The sequence below is a fragment of the Notechis scutatus genome, chromosome 1, assembly GCF_049901735.1.
Source record: "Notechis scutatus isolate UNSWTSFEM ecotype Mainland chromosome 1, rNotScu1.2, whole genome shotgun sequence".
In the NCBI taxonomy this organism is placed as follows: domain Eukaryota; kingdom Metazoa; phylum Chordata; class Lepidosauria; order Squamata; family Elapidae; genus Notechis; species Notechis scutatus.
In genome coordinates, this window is record NC_142009.1 from 197,079,001 (window position 1) to 197,095,274 (window position 16,274).

Here is a 16,274-nt window from a genome sequence, read left to right on the forward strand (position 1 = left end):
GATAGACATAGTGGACACTGTGGGACAGTTCTCATCTGTCATAGGAGAGCTTACATTATGTATATATATATATATATATATATATGCAAAAATGAAAAGCTAATATGCATAGCAACAGCAGAATTACAACGTTCTCTTGAGAAGAGGGCATTGTGAATGACTTCTGTAGTTATGTGCCTTTCTTCCATTGAAAATGTGAGTTTCTTCATTCTCTGTCCCAAAGAAAAAGCTATTATCCTGCTAATGTTTCCTTGGATATTGGAGATGATGAAGATGATGATGATTACTACCTTTATTGTCAGAGTACAGTGAGATTGGCTACAGATGCTACAGATCTGTAGTAACTTATATCTACTTGTTTAGCAACTGTATTGAAGTTATAACAGCACTGAAAAAAGTGGCTTACAACTGGTTGGTTGCAGCAAATTACCGGATCCCCACAGCCACATGATCAAAATTCGGACACTTGGCAACCAGTATGTATTTCTGACAGTTGCAGTGTCCCAGGGTCACATAATTGCCATTTGCAGCCTTCCTAGCTGGCTTTCAACAAGCATGGTGAAGCCAGATTCAGTTAATGCCCACATCATTCACTTAACAACTGCAGTGATTTGCTTAACAGCTCATAAAATTGAGGGTGACCCACTTAAACACCTTCCTGGTCCCAATTGTGTTCCTAAATTGAGGACTACCTGTATGCCCCATGTTATCCTGGCTCCTGCACTTAGTATCATCTAATTGAAAATAAAATACCAGCATGTCAAATTCATCATGCTTCTTAGGTTTCCAAGCTAGTTCAGTCAATGGGTAAATAACATTAGTAGTCTGAAAATTACAATCTGGTATGTGACTGTTGAAAGGGAACGTTTGTTTCCATCAGACAGTGTCTAAAAGGGCTTACAATGTCAATAGTCTGAAGGAATTAATACATTATTTCATCTAACTTTTCTATGAATAGGAACATCACAAGTTTTTTGTGCAAACAGATGTATCACAAGATTATTTTATAAATAGCCTGCAATTAAGCAGATGATGTTTAAAATTGATTTTGGTTTTTATAAATAGAAACTCTCTGAAAGGAAAAGGAACAAAATAAATCACTAGTTTATATTGTTTTGAATTTGGTATTTTCCCTACCTGCAATAATGGCATAAAAAAATGCAGTTTGGCAAAGGTGCAGAGAAAGCTTCAGGATATGAAGATAAAAAGTAAGATGGACTTTTCTGCTTAATAAGAAAGAATAATTTATTTAACAAAATAAAATAAAATCCTTCTATCAATAACTTTGATAGCTTAACCACAATGGAGGTCAATCCATTATGACTACAAATGCTATGCATATGACATGAGATTACATGAGAGCTGTGGTGGTGCAGTGGTTAGAATGCAGTATTGCTCACTCCAGGAGTTCGATCCTGACCGGCTCAAGATTGACTCAACCTTCCATCCTTCTGGGGTCGTTAAAATGAAGACCCAAATTGTTGAGGGCAATAGGCTGACTCTGTAAACCGCTTAGAGAGGGCTGTAAAGCACTGTGAAGCGGTATAACAGTCTAAGTGCTATTGCTATTTCTATTACATAATGCACATACTGTTCAGTAACAATTGGCAAAATAACAACAGCAGAAAGCTTCTGTAAAACTCTGTCTCATAAACTGCCTTGATTTAAGCCTTGAATGTATCCATGATTTCAGTCCTGAGCATAAATCCTGTGATGCTTGTAACAACAGCCACTCCCCAGGAAGACACCTTAAAGCTTGAATGGAAAATGGCCACGTTTTAACACAAGGAAAACAACTGGAGGGTACTAACCCTTCTTCCTACAAAATCCTAGCCTCCCTTTAATTGTCATATTGATTAGTGCTTTGATACATCTGAAAGTTGCCATTATAGTGGAAGTCACATGATGCCGACAGAAGCTTCAAAAAACATGACATCCAGTTTTGAACAACTAGATCTTGCCATGCTAAAATTTATTACCTAGAGAATCTTACTGCCAGCAGCTAGCCTTTCAGTTCCTATTCATTAATTTTGGAGACCTTGTAGACAGCTGATCTTTCTAGAAACTCTGGGCAGTGAAAGACAAGTCTGATTAAAAAAACCTAGCTAATGTTTTCCTTAGTTTTCTGTATTTTTGCTGTTGGGTTTTACATTAATGGATGTTTTGATTTTCAGATAGATACGTATAGAAGCTATTTTTTTTAGAACAGCCATATTGTCTAATCAATTTTCTTTTATTCCATCCATCCTAAGTACTGTTTGTGAAACAAGTTGTCAGCTTTATCTAAGGCTCATGATGAAATGCAGTGTACACTGTAATTTGTGACTAAAATAAGGAGGTTGATATTCATTTTTAAACAATATCTTAATTAAATGTCTTAAATTATATAAGCTGTGCAAATAAACCCAGAATGCTGCTTAGATTGTCTAAATAGATTTTAAAATACTTTTGAGAATGGACAGTTTGTAGAAAATAAGGCAGATTGAAAACAACAACAACATGAACCTGACTTTCCTAGCATTAATCTAATATAACTTTTTACAGCCCTGCCCCCTCCCTTGTGTTTACTTAATTCCTGAAAGGTCTGTACAATGTCCTGATAGGTATATTTAGAACTGTGGGTTTATTTTATTGAATCACCTATCTCCTAAATCAGATAATCACACAACAGTTGTCACTTGATGTTGGATTAGTTGTAAGCCTGTGAGTGGAATCCCATTATTTAATCGTAATTATCCTAACAGACACCACAGTCATAGTTGTGCAACAGAGGAAAAGGGACTAAAATATGTTTGTGTTAGTCTTTCAAGGTAGACAAGAAACAAGGTTGATGGGAATTTGACTTTAATGTTGTAGGGTACTAGCCAACCTATGACTCATTGGGTCATTCTTTGTCAATATTGACTTTGCCTAAAGAGAGAAACAAAATGACCACAGGCAGGCAAAAAAGCAGGGGGAGTTGGATCTACTTCTAGCTCCAGCCAGCTTACTCATTGATTTTGTGGGAAGTTGACAAGGAGTCTTGGAAATCAGGCATGTAACTGTAGCTGACAAGTTTGCAAATATAACTCATCTGAAGATCCTTGAAACTTAAATTCCACAGGAGTGATGGGTCTTGGACTGTATACACATTCTGTAAGTTAGTGAATTTTGAGGTACCTTGACATTGTCCTATGATGCACGGTTTCAGCTAATTGAAGGTTACAGAGTTTTAAGTAGTATACTGATAATAGCAGTAATAGATTCTTGAAAAAACTGCTTCCTTTATACCAAACAATGCTACATAACAAAACAGAGATATCGGAGAGTTTTTTCTCCTCCCTTATATCTCTTTTTCAAATTGTTTTTTTAAAATGTTCTCTTAACAGCTCTTTCATGCCTTCATCGGGGTTATTTGTGTTCCTCTATATTTTGAGGGCCCTTTGATCAGCCCAGCAGATCAAGACTAATTCTTTCTTATCAAGATATCTTCTGAAGGGCCCTGTAGTTTCTGCAGCAAACCATGATGATGTCAAAATGACTTGCATGATGATATCATATAAACATCACCTTTACATACTTATACCCAGGGGTGGGATTCTACCAGTTCTCACCTATTCGCTAGAACCGGTTGTTAACATTCTAAGCAGTTCGGAGAACCAGTTGTTGGAAGAAATTACTGGCTTAATCCTGTAAGGAAGGCAGGAAGGAAACATTCTGGTGTTGCTTACAGAAACTGCCTCTCCGTTAACCCTTATTACATTCTTGGCAGGACTAGACTTCCTGTCTCAGGAACTTCTCTGGAGTTTTTTCCCCCTCCTTTGCTGGTACTTTGCTTGTGTCCATTCAAAGTTACAGTGGCACTGAATAAAGTGACTTATGACCCTTTTTCACACTTACGACTGTTGCAGCATCCCCACAGTCATGAGAGGCCAGGCGAGGAGATGCGTGCCTCGATGTGAGTGATATTGAGTTGGCCACGCCCAGCCAATAACATGACCACCAAGCCATGTCCACCCAGTCACATGACCACCAAGACCACCAAGCCACGCCCACCAACTAAGCCACGCCCACAGAACCGGTTGTTAAAAAATTTGAATCCCACCCCTGCCCTGATGTCTTAAGTACGTAAGTTGCAGCATTTAAGTGATCTATATTTCATCATTCACCTAGCTCATCCTTGGCTCCTCAGTGATGCCCATGAAAAGGCCAGAACCAATTCGGGACATTGTGCTTCTATAGTGTTTAGAGACCTCCGTATTAATAGCCTTTGGTGGATTGCAACTTCTGGGGGAAACATTCAGGAAGGTGAACGTTACAATTAGCAACTTGGAAATGTTTGGATCCAATACTGTTTCTTTACAGCCATTTATTTCTTATACAGATGTTCTGGTTCAGTTTTGTAGATTCTCATGCCTCTAGGACACCTTTCATTTGCACTTAGGCCAGTGTTAAGGTGCATACTCAAAGTGCATTTACATGTTTACTGAATTCATGAAAATGATCTATGTCTGCTTAAGTTATCAAAAATACTGTTATTTTCACATGTGATATCTTGGGTTTACTGATCAAGGGTCTGGAGAAGAATTATATGACACAATTGCATGCACCAGGGCCTTTTCTCATGAAAGACGTAATACCTGCATCTGAAACAGCATTTGCCTCATATCAGTTGGATTGTACTTGACAGGCAACTTAATTTTGGACCCACAATGTTGAAGCCTGAAATAATTTTAGGTATCCACAGATAATTTAAAAATATAATGGAAGTTCTATTTATGCCCTCAAAATGTTGGGTGACAATTGATGGCTGCCTCAGTCTGTTGTTAGATCTTCAAAGATGGCCTGTTTCTTAATTTTGAGATTATAACTGTCATTTTAAAGCATCTGACTTGTGGCTAGGGTTCGATCAACTGAACAGAAGCTTATACAAAGAAGGAAACATTAGAATGCCATTGTGAAATATTATGTACATCGTAAACCCTCACAGATTTTGTTCTACCTTTGGTTGTGCATTTTTTCAGCATACTGGATCCAAGTTTTGACAGACAAATTGTCACTTTATATCCAAATTAAAAGGATTTGTTAAAATTACACTTTGAGAGTTTCAGGCATTAGGAATCAAGAATGTTTTGATGGATGTAGGGCTATCTGGTTTTTGTGATAAATTATTGTACTCATAACTAGAGATTAAAGTGTGCGAATACAAAGTCTTCTCAACCTGAAAAAATATTACCTCTAACTATGGAAAACATTGGTTTTCTCTGATTTGTTAGATTGTAAATTTGTCTGGTTTAGATTTGGGCTTTGCCTGAGCAACTGTCATTGATCTTGAGTGATTTCTTTCTATTGTTCCAAAATACATATTTCCGAGGTCAGTCTCGATGCCAGAAGGTTGAAAAGTAATCTAGTGGAATGTTAATTTTAAAAAGAGAGCCTCTTAAGATCCAGGAGATTAAAAACAATTGGCATTTATAAAGGGGAAATGTTATTTTGTGACAAAAATTGACATTATTTCAAATTTTATTCTATATTTCTATCCATAGGGGTTACCATGCAACAATTTTGAAAGCAAAAATAGTAAGGAGGCTTGTGGGGCTTAAGGTATATGCCACAAGAAAGTAATATTTAATTACTTAAGGTATATGAGTATTTTGGGTGGTGATCGTAATGAACATTAAGATAATTATCAAGCATACTGAATTTTAAGAAGACTTAGCATGATTTCTTCAAAGATACCTGTTTCATTAAGATTTCAGAGTTATTTTGAATCTGGAGTCCAGCAACAACTGGAAGTTGGCAAATGGACAACCATTTGTCTGAAATGATATAGAGTTTCCTGCCTGAGCAAGGGGTTGGATTAGAAGACCTCCAAGGTCCTTTCCAATTCTGTTTTCTGTCCCTATTCCTATTCCTATTCCTATTCTTAATCCTAATCCTTATTCTATTCTATTCTATTCTATTCTATTCTATTCTATTCTATTCTATTCTATTCTATTCTATTCTATTCCATTCCATTCCATTCCATTCCATTCCATCCCATCCCATCCCATCCCATCCCATCCCACTCCACTCCACTCCACTCCACTCCACTCTCTGTTGTATAACAAGATTGTGTACTTTCTGATAATTTGATTCCTACAGACCCTGATATTGTATGTCAAGGATTGTATTCTAATGATTAGATTAAATGAGCATAGGAGTGGGAATTAAGTGTTAAAATGACCCTTAATTTTCCCCAATATTTTTTAAAGAAGAGAGAGCATTGTTAGGTGGGCATGATGAAGCCCTCTCCCCATTTTGTATCCTTCCTTGGTCAGGAAGCTGGGGCGGGGGAGGGGAGGTAGACACTATTTACTTGTATTTGTGAAAACTTTTTGAGAAAAGCCAAAGACTACTAGCCAAATCTGCAGGTAAAGAGGATTCCAGTCAGTGGTGGTATTCAAATAAAGTTGCCACCGGTTCGGTGGGCGTGGCTTGGTGGCTGCACTTTGCACACATGTACACACTTTGCGTGCACATGCATGCCAAACACGCACTTTGCACAGGCGCAGAAGCGTTCTAACTTGCCTCCTACAAGCCTGCACGATGGTGGTCGCTGCAGCAGCAGCTGCCGCACGGCGCTATTCTGCGCTGCGCAAAGCAGCTGTGCTTTGAATTCTGGCCATAAAAGTGAGTATGGGAGCCCAGGCGGGCGGGTGGGCCAACCACAGAGCAGCAAAGAGAACCAGTTTGGTCTCCACTGCTCATTGCTGCTACCGGCTCTCCAGAACCGGGCAGAACCCGTCAAATACCACCACTGATTCCAGTACTTTGAGGAAACTGATAACTGAAGGACAGAAAGCAAAGAGTGGGAATAAATAGATAGTTCTTGTGTGGATGGATATAAATCAAGATGTTGCCTTTTCAAAATAACATGCTGGCAACTTTCAAAGGAAAGACCTGTGGGGGAAACTGATCATAGCAGATTGATGGATCATTCAGTCAAGCTCAGTAGTAGGAGGTAGAAACAGGAAGCATTTCTTCAGATAAAGTTTAGTTAAATTATGGTATGGTCACAAATTATCGGATGGACATCAACTTTTATAATTTGAAGAAAGGACTGGACTAATTCCAGGTTATTAAAAAGTTATTAATGGCTGCTAATCTTGTACATTACCTGTAATATCTGAACAGCAGAGGATGGAAAGCAGAAGGTGCTTCTAGGTTCATGTTTTTGTTTTAGACTTCTCAAGGGACTCTATGCACCATTTTGGGAGCAGGAAGCAATGCTGTTGGTCTGTTTCAAAATAATAGAGTTGGAAGGAATCTTGGAGGTGTGGAGGTTCAGCCTGCTGCTTTAAGCAGTAAACTCTATACCATTTTAATCAAGTGGTTGTCCAATCTCTTCTTAAAACCTCCAGTGTTGGAGCTTCCACAGCTCCTGGAGGCAAGTCATTCCACTGATTAATTGTTCTAACTGTCAGGAAATTTCTCCGTAGTTCTAAGTTGCTTCTCTCCTTGATTAGTTTCCATCCACTGCTTCTTGTTCTTCCTTTAGGTGCTTTGGAGAATAGGTTGATTCCCTCTTTTTTGTGGCAGCCCTTCAAATATTGGAACATATCAGGTCACCCCTAGTCCTTCTTTTTATTAAACTAGACATACCCAATTCCTGCAACTGTTCTTCATATGTTGTAGCCCCAATCCCCTAATCATCTTTGTTGATCTTCTCTGTACTCTTAGTTTCCATTCTGTAGGAAACTCCCTCGATGCCAAGGATAGGCAGTGGAATCCCAGATATGCCTCTTGATAGCCACTATCCTCAAATCTAGCTTTTAAAAAGAAGGGCTTCGGCTTCTCACACCAAAAGTCCAGTAATTTCCTTGAAGAGGCCTTGAATTATATGAGTGGAAATTCAACATTGGGAAGCACTATCCATTTTTTCTAAAAGCAGGATTACTAGCCCTTAACTGTGTGCTGTTGTTCACTGTATGTTTTAATAGAATATGTAAATATGTTCTTACGATAATACAATTTTCAGAGTAGCTGAATACTTTTGCGTCAACATTTTGATGCTAATCAAGGCTTGCATTTTTTTTCCCAGCCCAAATTTAGCTTATAAGTTATTTCAGATAATCTCTCTTCAGAGTTCTGGCTTTCTTCCATGATCTATCTATATAAAAACATAATATTCTTGTGGATAAAATGAGATGTTTTGCCCAGCGAACCGGTTGTTACATTGGGAGAATCCCACCCCTGGGCATGTGGTCATATATATAGTAGCTACACAGTAACTCACTTGTGGTTAAAAGTGATTCATTTTGTGTTTCAGAAGCTGTCCTCTCTCTTCCTGGTACCTTGTAACAACAAAAGAACAAACACAGTTAGGCTTTCTGATTGATTAGTTTGCCTGTGGACACACATCTATTACCTTACAGAATGTTTGTGTAAGTGAGAGGAAATATAATGAGGCATAAAACTGTCTACATCTCACTTAAGTTCTATGAAACACTGACGGTGTTTATTCATGAGTCAGCTCCTTCTCAAGCTCCCTTTTGCTACCCAACTCCTTTTATTTCATTTCGCCCTGTTGCCTAGGAAGAGAAGTCAGAGCAAGTAAGTATAGCTCATATTTATTCTCCTTCTGTCGATGACCACAGGTAAAAAGGTAGCAATAGCAAGTGGCAAAATATTTTGGTGTCAGTACAGGGTGAAACTCCAACCTACGAACAAACAAATCACTGTACATTGGTGCTACATTCATACCCTTTCTTCCATCCTGTTCATGTTTTCAATGAATCATTTGAAAAAAGTCTCTCCTCTTGAATAAGTATGCAAACACACACATACATACATTATACATTAATATTCACAAAACTATTCAGATTGTGGGGGCATATTTGTGTAGAGATAACTGATATAAGCACAAGTAGTCCTCAACTTACAACAGTTCATTTAGTGACTGCTTGAATTTAACAATGGCACTGAAAAAAGTGACTTGTGACCATTTCCCATACCGTTGCAGTATCCCCATGGTCACATGATTTACATTCAGCTGCTTCACAACTGGTTCATATTTATGACAGTCGCAATGCCATAGGGTCATGTGACCAACCTTTGGGACCTTCTGACAAGTAAAGTCAATGGGGAAGCTAGATTCACTTAACCACCGTGTTACTAATTTAACAACTGCAGTGATTCAATTAACAAATGTGGCAAGAAAAGTCATAAAATGGCCCAAAACGCAGTTAACAAATTTCTCACTTAGCAACATAAGTTCTGGGCTCAATTGTGGTTGTAAGTCGAGGACTATATTTCTAATTTTCTTTTTTTTTGCCATGTTAAAATACAATTTTACATCATATACCTAACTTTTACTGTTCTATAGTCCTCTTGTATAGGACTGTACTCTTCAAAACACAGACAGCTGTATCTTCCTGAATACTCACCGTGACTGTCAAGGACCTTTTGAAGTCATGTATTCTCCAAGCTCCGTGTATATTGCATGGAAGGCCCTAAAAAAGTTCTTTGTGGTCTTGCACTGCTATTGGTTCCTACACACCTGTTTTTGTGCAGGGCTCATCTGACCTTCGGAAAATATACCTTGCCTTGGAAGAAAGAAGAACTGATAGGATGCAAAAAAGAGTGTTGACATGGATGGGAGGATGTTGTTGGGAATTCTTGACCTCAAATGCATATTTCCCTGGGATTGCCTGGCTATTTTATGACTTTAACAAAAGAAGCAATTTCTTTTAAGACATGTATGGTGTGTTCACCCATTCAAAACACATTTTTGCTGCAAATACAAATATGCTACACTCCCCTTGTTTTTCCTTGTTTATGTGGATGAGGGTATTTCTAGGCTTGCAATGTTTTGAGAAGGACAGTGTTAGTTTTCAGGAAGATATTTTTCTGAACGTTTCTGTTAAAACTTAAGACTATTACCATTGTTTTCTAATTAAAAGGGACTTAAGAATGAAAAGAATGAAACCGTCGTGTCCTTATTAGTACTGCATAACAGGGATCTCTTCTTGGTTCTCCAGACACCAGTATTTAAAACAACTCCCATTCTTGCCCCAGCCATCGGGTAGTAATAAGCAAGGGAAGGAAGCATATGCTCAAATGCAACGATAATTACTTTGGCACCGTACGATGTTTTCGACTCCAGTTTTCTTCTGTTAAGTGGGGTTGGACTGCTAGGGAGAGTAGAGGGCATCGGGAAATGTCAGGATCAGAATAATATTTTCCTCAATCTGTGAGTCTTGCATCCTTGATAAGGAGGTCTGTGTGAATTCTCTGTAGGTGCTATTCTATATTGTATGTTATTGTCTTATTTGTATATTTTGTTGTCGTGTGGGCTAGAAAGGATAGGAACTCTTATCGGTAGGGATATCTTAGGGCTATTGTTGGATGAATCATTGGAACTATAGAACAAGTGGATTTCTTTTCTTCCTAAATACATTTTTTATTCTCTTTATCATATCTATTGGAATTTAGAGATTATTTGCGTCTCTGTGCAAGTGTGCACATATGTGTATTGTATTCCCCCCCCACACATACATTCTGTATCACAAAATGTAAATCAAAATGGACAAACATTTATTATCCAATAAAAACAAAATTAATAACATAGATTAAAAAGAAATATGTATAGCATGCTTAAAGTAATAGTTCCTATGCAGATAATAAGAGAAATGCTTCCTATGATGTCATATTTTAATTTCCAGTTATTAAGTTTATCTCAATAAAAGGAAAGGTGACATTGTTAGTAACTGGTCACTCTGCCAGAAAATTACCAGAGGTTCAGTACAGTTCTTATTTATTTCCAAAAGAAGTTTCCAGCCACTGTTCTACATCTGAGGAAAATTTAACACACAAACTGCTCTCCTAAACTTATTCAGAACTTAAAGCAACTTTGCTGAAGAAAGTGTTTACCAATTTAAAGTATTTAGGAATAAAAGATTTTATTTAACGTGAGGGAGTGCTAACTTAACTATATTATAAGAACAAACTGATGCTGGATAAAGAGCAATTGTTTTAAAAAGAGAGTGAAATAAAATATATGACAATTTACTTGCCATCTTAAATGGAGGTTGTTTAGAAAAACAAGTGGCAAACTCTTAAGAAGGGTTGGGCAACTGTTTTTAGGACTGAGGACTTTTACTTCATCCTGCAGTGGAAAACTAGGGGCCATATGTTCAAATATATTTGGGGCCATTGCAAAGAGATCCATATGAGTAAAACACAGGCAATTTTGATTTATCAATATATATACTGTCATATTCTCCATTTTTGTTTCATTGGCAATTTTCTCTTTTCCAATGCTTTGCCAAATTTGTCCTGGTAGCTTTCAACACGTATCTTAGTATAATAAATTGTACTTTTTTCATTTATATTTTTATTTTCTGAAAGTATACCTAATGGAAGCTTTTGTGCTTTCTGTTAAAAATTTGTTTTTCCAATTTTGTGAATATTCTGATCTACTTTCCAGTTTGAAGTTCCTTTACTGTACATATACCAATATGTGATAAAATGTTACTTTACTGTTGTCCTATCATTGCGTGCTCTTCTGTGGAATCCCAAGCAAATGGACAGAGTCAGGTTTCCCCACATTTATGAAAGGCCAGGAAAGTGGGGACCCATCCCATCTCTTGGGGGAAGAATATTCCATAGGATAGGGGCCATGGCAGAGAAGGCCCTCTTCCTGGCTCCCACTAGTTTAATTTTTTAACTGACTGGTTCCAGAGCATACTTCTCTGCCTAACCAAGTGGAATGGAATGATGTACCATGGCCAAGACAGCTTCACATGGCACATATAACCAGCATCACTCCTTTACTTGTTAAATTAGTCTCTCCCTCTGTGAAAGCATTAACTGTCATGGCTTCCATTGGTATTTGATTAGTAGTTTGGTCATCTGCTTACTGAACTTAAAGAGGGATGCCTGTAAAAGAGTGGTTCCTTTTTTTACTGTTTTGCCAAAGGTGTTAATCTCTTTTCCATAACAAGATCAAGTTACTAATTTATTTGTATTGCATATTTCTTGTTATATTGCATATTTAAACTGCCCATCTCCTTCAAATACATGAAGAGCATTACAAAACAAACCCACGGCAGTACTTTTCAACTTTCTATAGCTTTTCTTCTGGAATTCTGTCAAAATGGGTTTGATTCAAGGGTGAAATGACTTTGGTCCATTGACACATTTGCAAATGCCAGACTTTCCTTCAGATGACTGGTTACAGAGCTTTCCCAGCTTATTGTCAGAGGATAGTACACTAGAGATATCAGTAGCATTTTTATCAAGGTAGAATTTTTTTTTTTTTACTTTGAAGATGCATAGTGCTGCTGAAGATAGACCTTGATATTAGTAGTGGCAATTTATTTTTCTCTTTATTGTTTGGTAAAATGTTCCTTGTGTCAATCATTTATGCCAAATCATTATTCATTAGAATGAGAGCTAGAGAGAGTTGTTGTTTGAATCTCCATCATACCATTTAACACTATTACTTTTGATGCATTTATTGATCTACAATTCACAAATTGCGATTCAGTTGCAAAATAGTTTCTATAGTACCATCAAAACATAAGTGCTCATTAAGTGCAAAATGAATGAATGAATGAATGAAACTCGTCAAGCAGGAACCTGTTGTTGCCAGGCTAGGGACAACTCATATGTCAACACATACTAGATGCCAACCAAGGCCTTCAAGAATAAGCAAACATTCATTGATTTTGGAAAAGCAGAAGGAAAAGTTTAGAGTTGAAACCCTGGAATGTAGTGCTATGTAAAGGCTTCGACTTTTGTGTAAGTACGTTTGTGGCTGTGTTCTACGTGCCTATGGCCACATTTTTGTATGCAATAAAGAGACTAATCTGGTCATGTTTGAACCCCTGATTCCAAGGAAGCCAATCCATGAATAAGGGTTAAGTATCCAGGGAACCAATGTTTACAGCTGAGTTTGGTGTGAAGGCTTGACAGAATCATAGAAATCTCCCTTAGGCCATGCAAAGTTGGTTTATCTGTCCTTGTTTGTCTGTTTTAACATTTCCAAGTTGAGGTTTTTCCAGAAGTGCAGACAAACTCTCAGAATTCCAATAGCGGTGCCATCTGTGGGAATTCTGGGAGTTTGTCCATGAGAACGGATGTGGTAGTCAGTAGCTCTGCAAAATCATTGACAGAATTCTTTCCAATCGTATGCTATCAGACCCTTTTGGCTGAAAACGCCAGGAATTGAATCAGAGATGTTCTGCATATAGAACATCTGTTCTCACCTACGATCCTGACAGTTCAAGTTAGCAGGGCATAGGATTTCAAGAGAACTTCCTTTTAAACGTCTGTATTTTTTTTTTTTTTTGCGTTCGTTAGAAAGTAATGAATTGGGCAGGGGATAGTAATGTGGTTGGAAGAACCGAACCATGTACTCTTTTGTATGCCTTTCATAAAATCTGAAAACACTGCTGCATGATATTTGATATTTGAGAGTGAGATATTTTATTAATTAAAGTATGCGATGTCCATATTTCTCAGAGAAAGAAAGGAAATTAGCTATTGCATTTGTTTATAATGCATTTCAGAGCATGATGATTTAAAAATCTACTGCTTTATGGCAGAGGGTGAGGGGAACTGCTTGGAAGTTGGTAAAAGTAGAACTGAAAAGAGGAATTTGGCTTATACTGAGTAAAACTAAAATTAATATAAAATCTTCGACATTTCAGCATTTGATAGCAATATATTATGTTCAATTATGGAAGCTATTGATATTGTGTGCATCTATGGAGGAATAACTTATTGGATGCAAGTATATATTTATGTCAAAATCATGGAAGTAAAAGTGTGTGTGTGTGTGTGTGTGTGTGTGTGTGTGTGTGTGTGTGTGTGTGTAGACAATCTATTTGGTAAAGTATCCCTTGACATTCTGCTAGTTAAAGACGGGCTTGTACAGATTTCAGTTAAGTAGATACATTGCTTGCTTAGTAATATCTTCAGTAATATCTAGGGCAGTGTATTGAATGGAGAGCCATGGCTCAAATGTGACGCAGATGAAACAGTGAAAAGTATACTTATTAGATTTGTGGATACCGCAAAACTGACTAGGAAGTGCCAATACCCTAGAAGAGGAAAAAATAAATTCAGACATATCTTGGTAAGTTAAAGAAATTGAATCAAATAATAGAATAACATTTAAGAAATAGAACATTGCTGTCAGTAAACAAGCATCAAATGCACAGATATCGAGTGAGGAATAGCAAGCTTGGTAATGGTACTTTTAAAAAAGTCCTTGGTTTAGTACTTGATAGCAATTGATTGGAAAATATTGTTAAATATGTGTCAAAAGTGCAAAGCATATATACAAAACCGGATATAGACAAGCATATTTTCTTTTTAATAGCATTTTTATTAAATATTAAGTATAATTATAACACTAAAAACTAATAACTGAAAAAAGAATCAAAAGAAAGAATTGAGGGAAAAAAGGAAAAATATTCTATAATATTCTATTCTAAATATAGTAAAGAAAAACATACTAATAAGTGACTTCCTGCCTTCATTGGAAGTATAAACAATTTTAGGAATTTATCATCTATTAAAATACAACGAATGGTCTCTTTTTCTCATATCCCATTTCTTTTTTTATAAGCCTTCTCATTTTAATCCTGGTATCACCAAAAGTCCATTAAGTTTACCAGAGTTAACAATTTATCTATTTTAACCTTAATCAAGGTTATCAACTTATATCAACTTTATATTCCTTCCTTTACTTTCTACCAATCCCTTCAAATAATGTATAACTTGATTTCTTTTTATTTTTATATTTGTCTCTTCTCATAGAATACTTCAAATTTTTAACAAGCTGTAAAGGAAATTTTTCAAGCTCACTATTTTGGTTTATATTGTTTGTTTATTCGTTTTAATTATTAAGATATCAGCTAATTTTTTGGTGTGTCTAGTGTAACATCTTTTTCCATGTCATTTTAAAATCCACTTTCAAGTCAGCCTTGATCTTGTCAAATAGAACTTGTTCCTCTTCCATAGCAAATTTTAAGACACAGTATATCAACAGAGGCAGACATTCTTAAAATTAATTTCTTGGTCCATTGTTCAAAAATATCAGTATGTTCAATGTTAAAATATTTTGCTTCATTCTGTAATTGTAAGTCAAGTTTAGGTATTCTTCTCATTTAATTATAATCTTTAGTTTCCTCTAAGTTCCTTCTATTTGTTTTAATTCAAAACCGAAGCATTTTCCCACAGGAAGTGGGAAAGTTCATAATTAATCCCAAAACATTATTTTAGTTTTTCCAGACTCTTAATCTGTTTTAACTTTCTAAAATCATAGCTTTAATCACCCTTTTGCTGTTTATTAAAAATATGCTTGCAGTTAAAACTTATTTTGCTAAGGTTTGAAGGAAGCTCATAGTACCTGGGCTATAAAACATATTGATCTATAATTTCCCATTAACTTCCTTATTATCTGAAAATCAGCCATTTCTGAATGATTTGAAAATGAAGTATCTAAACTTAGTATCTTTTCAAAGGTACTGACCATGGTTTAAGCAAGATGGCTATTCTTTCATCTCCAAAAGCTCTAAACTTTCTGAGGTTCACTATCTTGCAATCTCCTTATGAGGAGCACCTGTCTAGTTCACATACTTATGCAGGATCTCAAGTCTTTTCCTTGTTTGGAGAGGAATTATCAAAGAGCCAGCCTACTCACCAGCTCTTCATTCTGCCAAGGTCGTCAGCTTGCGATTTTTTTGTGGTGCCATCTTCAACCCACCATTTTGTCCCTGGAATTCTAACAGAAGCATATTTTCCAAGGAAGCTATTGCTCAACTTCATTCTGTTTCTAATACTGCATCCAGTCTTAGACATTACCCTTTAAAAAAATGAATCAGAGAAATAGGACCAGGATTAGAATATACGCAACTAGTATGATTAAGTACTAGAAATTAAAGGGATATTAAAGTATTATTAGATACCTGAAATGGGGTCATTTAGAAGATGATCAGTTCATACTCTCTAATGTTCCAGAATATAGATAAAGGAGTAATAGCAATAGCAATAGTAACAGCATTTAGACTTATATACCACTTCACAGTGCTTTACAAACCTCTCTGAATGGTTTACAGAGTCAGTATATTGCCTCCAACAGTCTGGGTTCTCATTTTACTGACCTCAGAAAGATCAAAGACTGAGTCAACCTTGAGCCGCTGAGAATCGAACTGCTGCCAGTCAGCATAATTAGCCTGCAATACTGCATTCTTTTTTTTTTTTGAAAATTTTATTTGGGTTTTCACAAAAAAAAAAACCAT

General features: G+C 36.6%; 1 protein-coding gene across 16 annotated transcripts in view; it reads left to right on the plus strand.

Moving 5' to 3' along the window:
* BAZ2B (bromodomain adjacent to zinc finger domain 2B) overlaps nt 1-16,274 on the plus strand; it is a 233,243-nt gene that overhangs the window by 24,392 nt on the left and 192,577 nt on the right. The gene's annotated exons all lie outside the window — the stretch shown is intronic.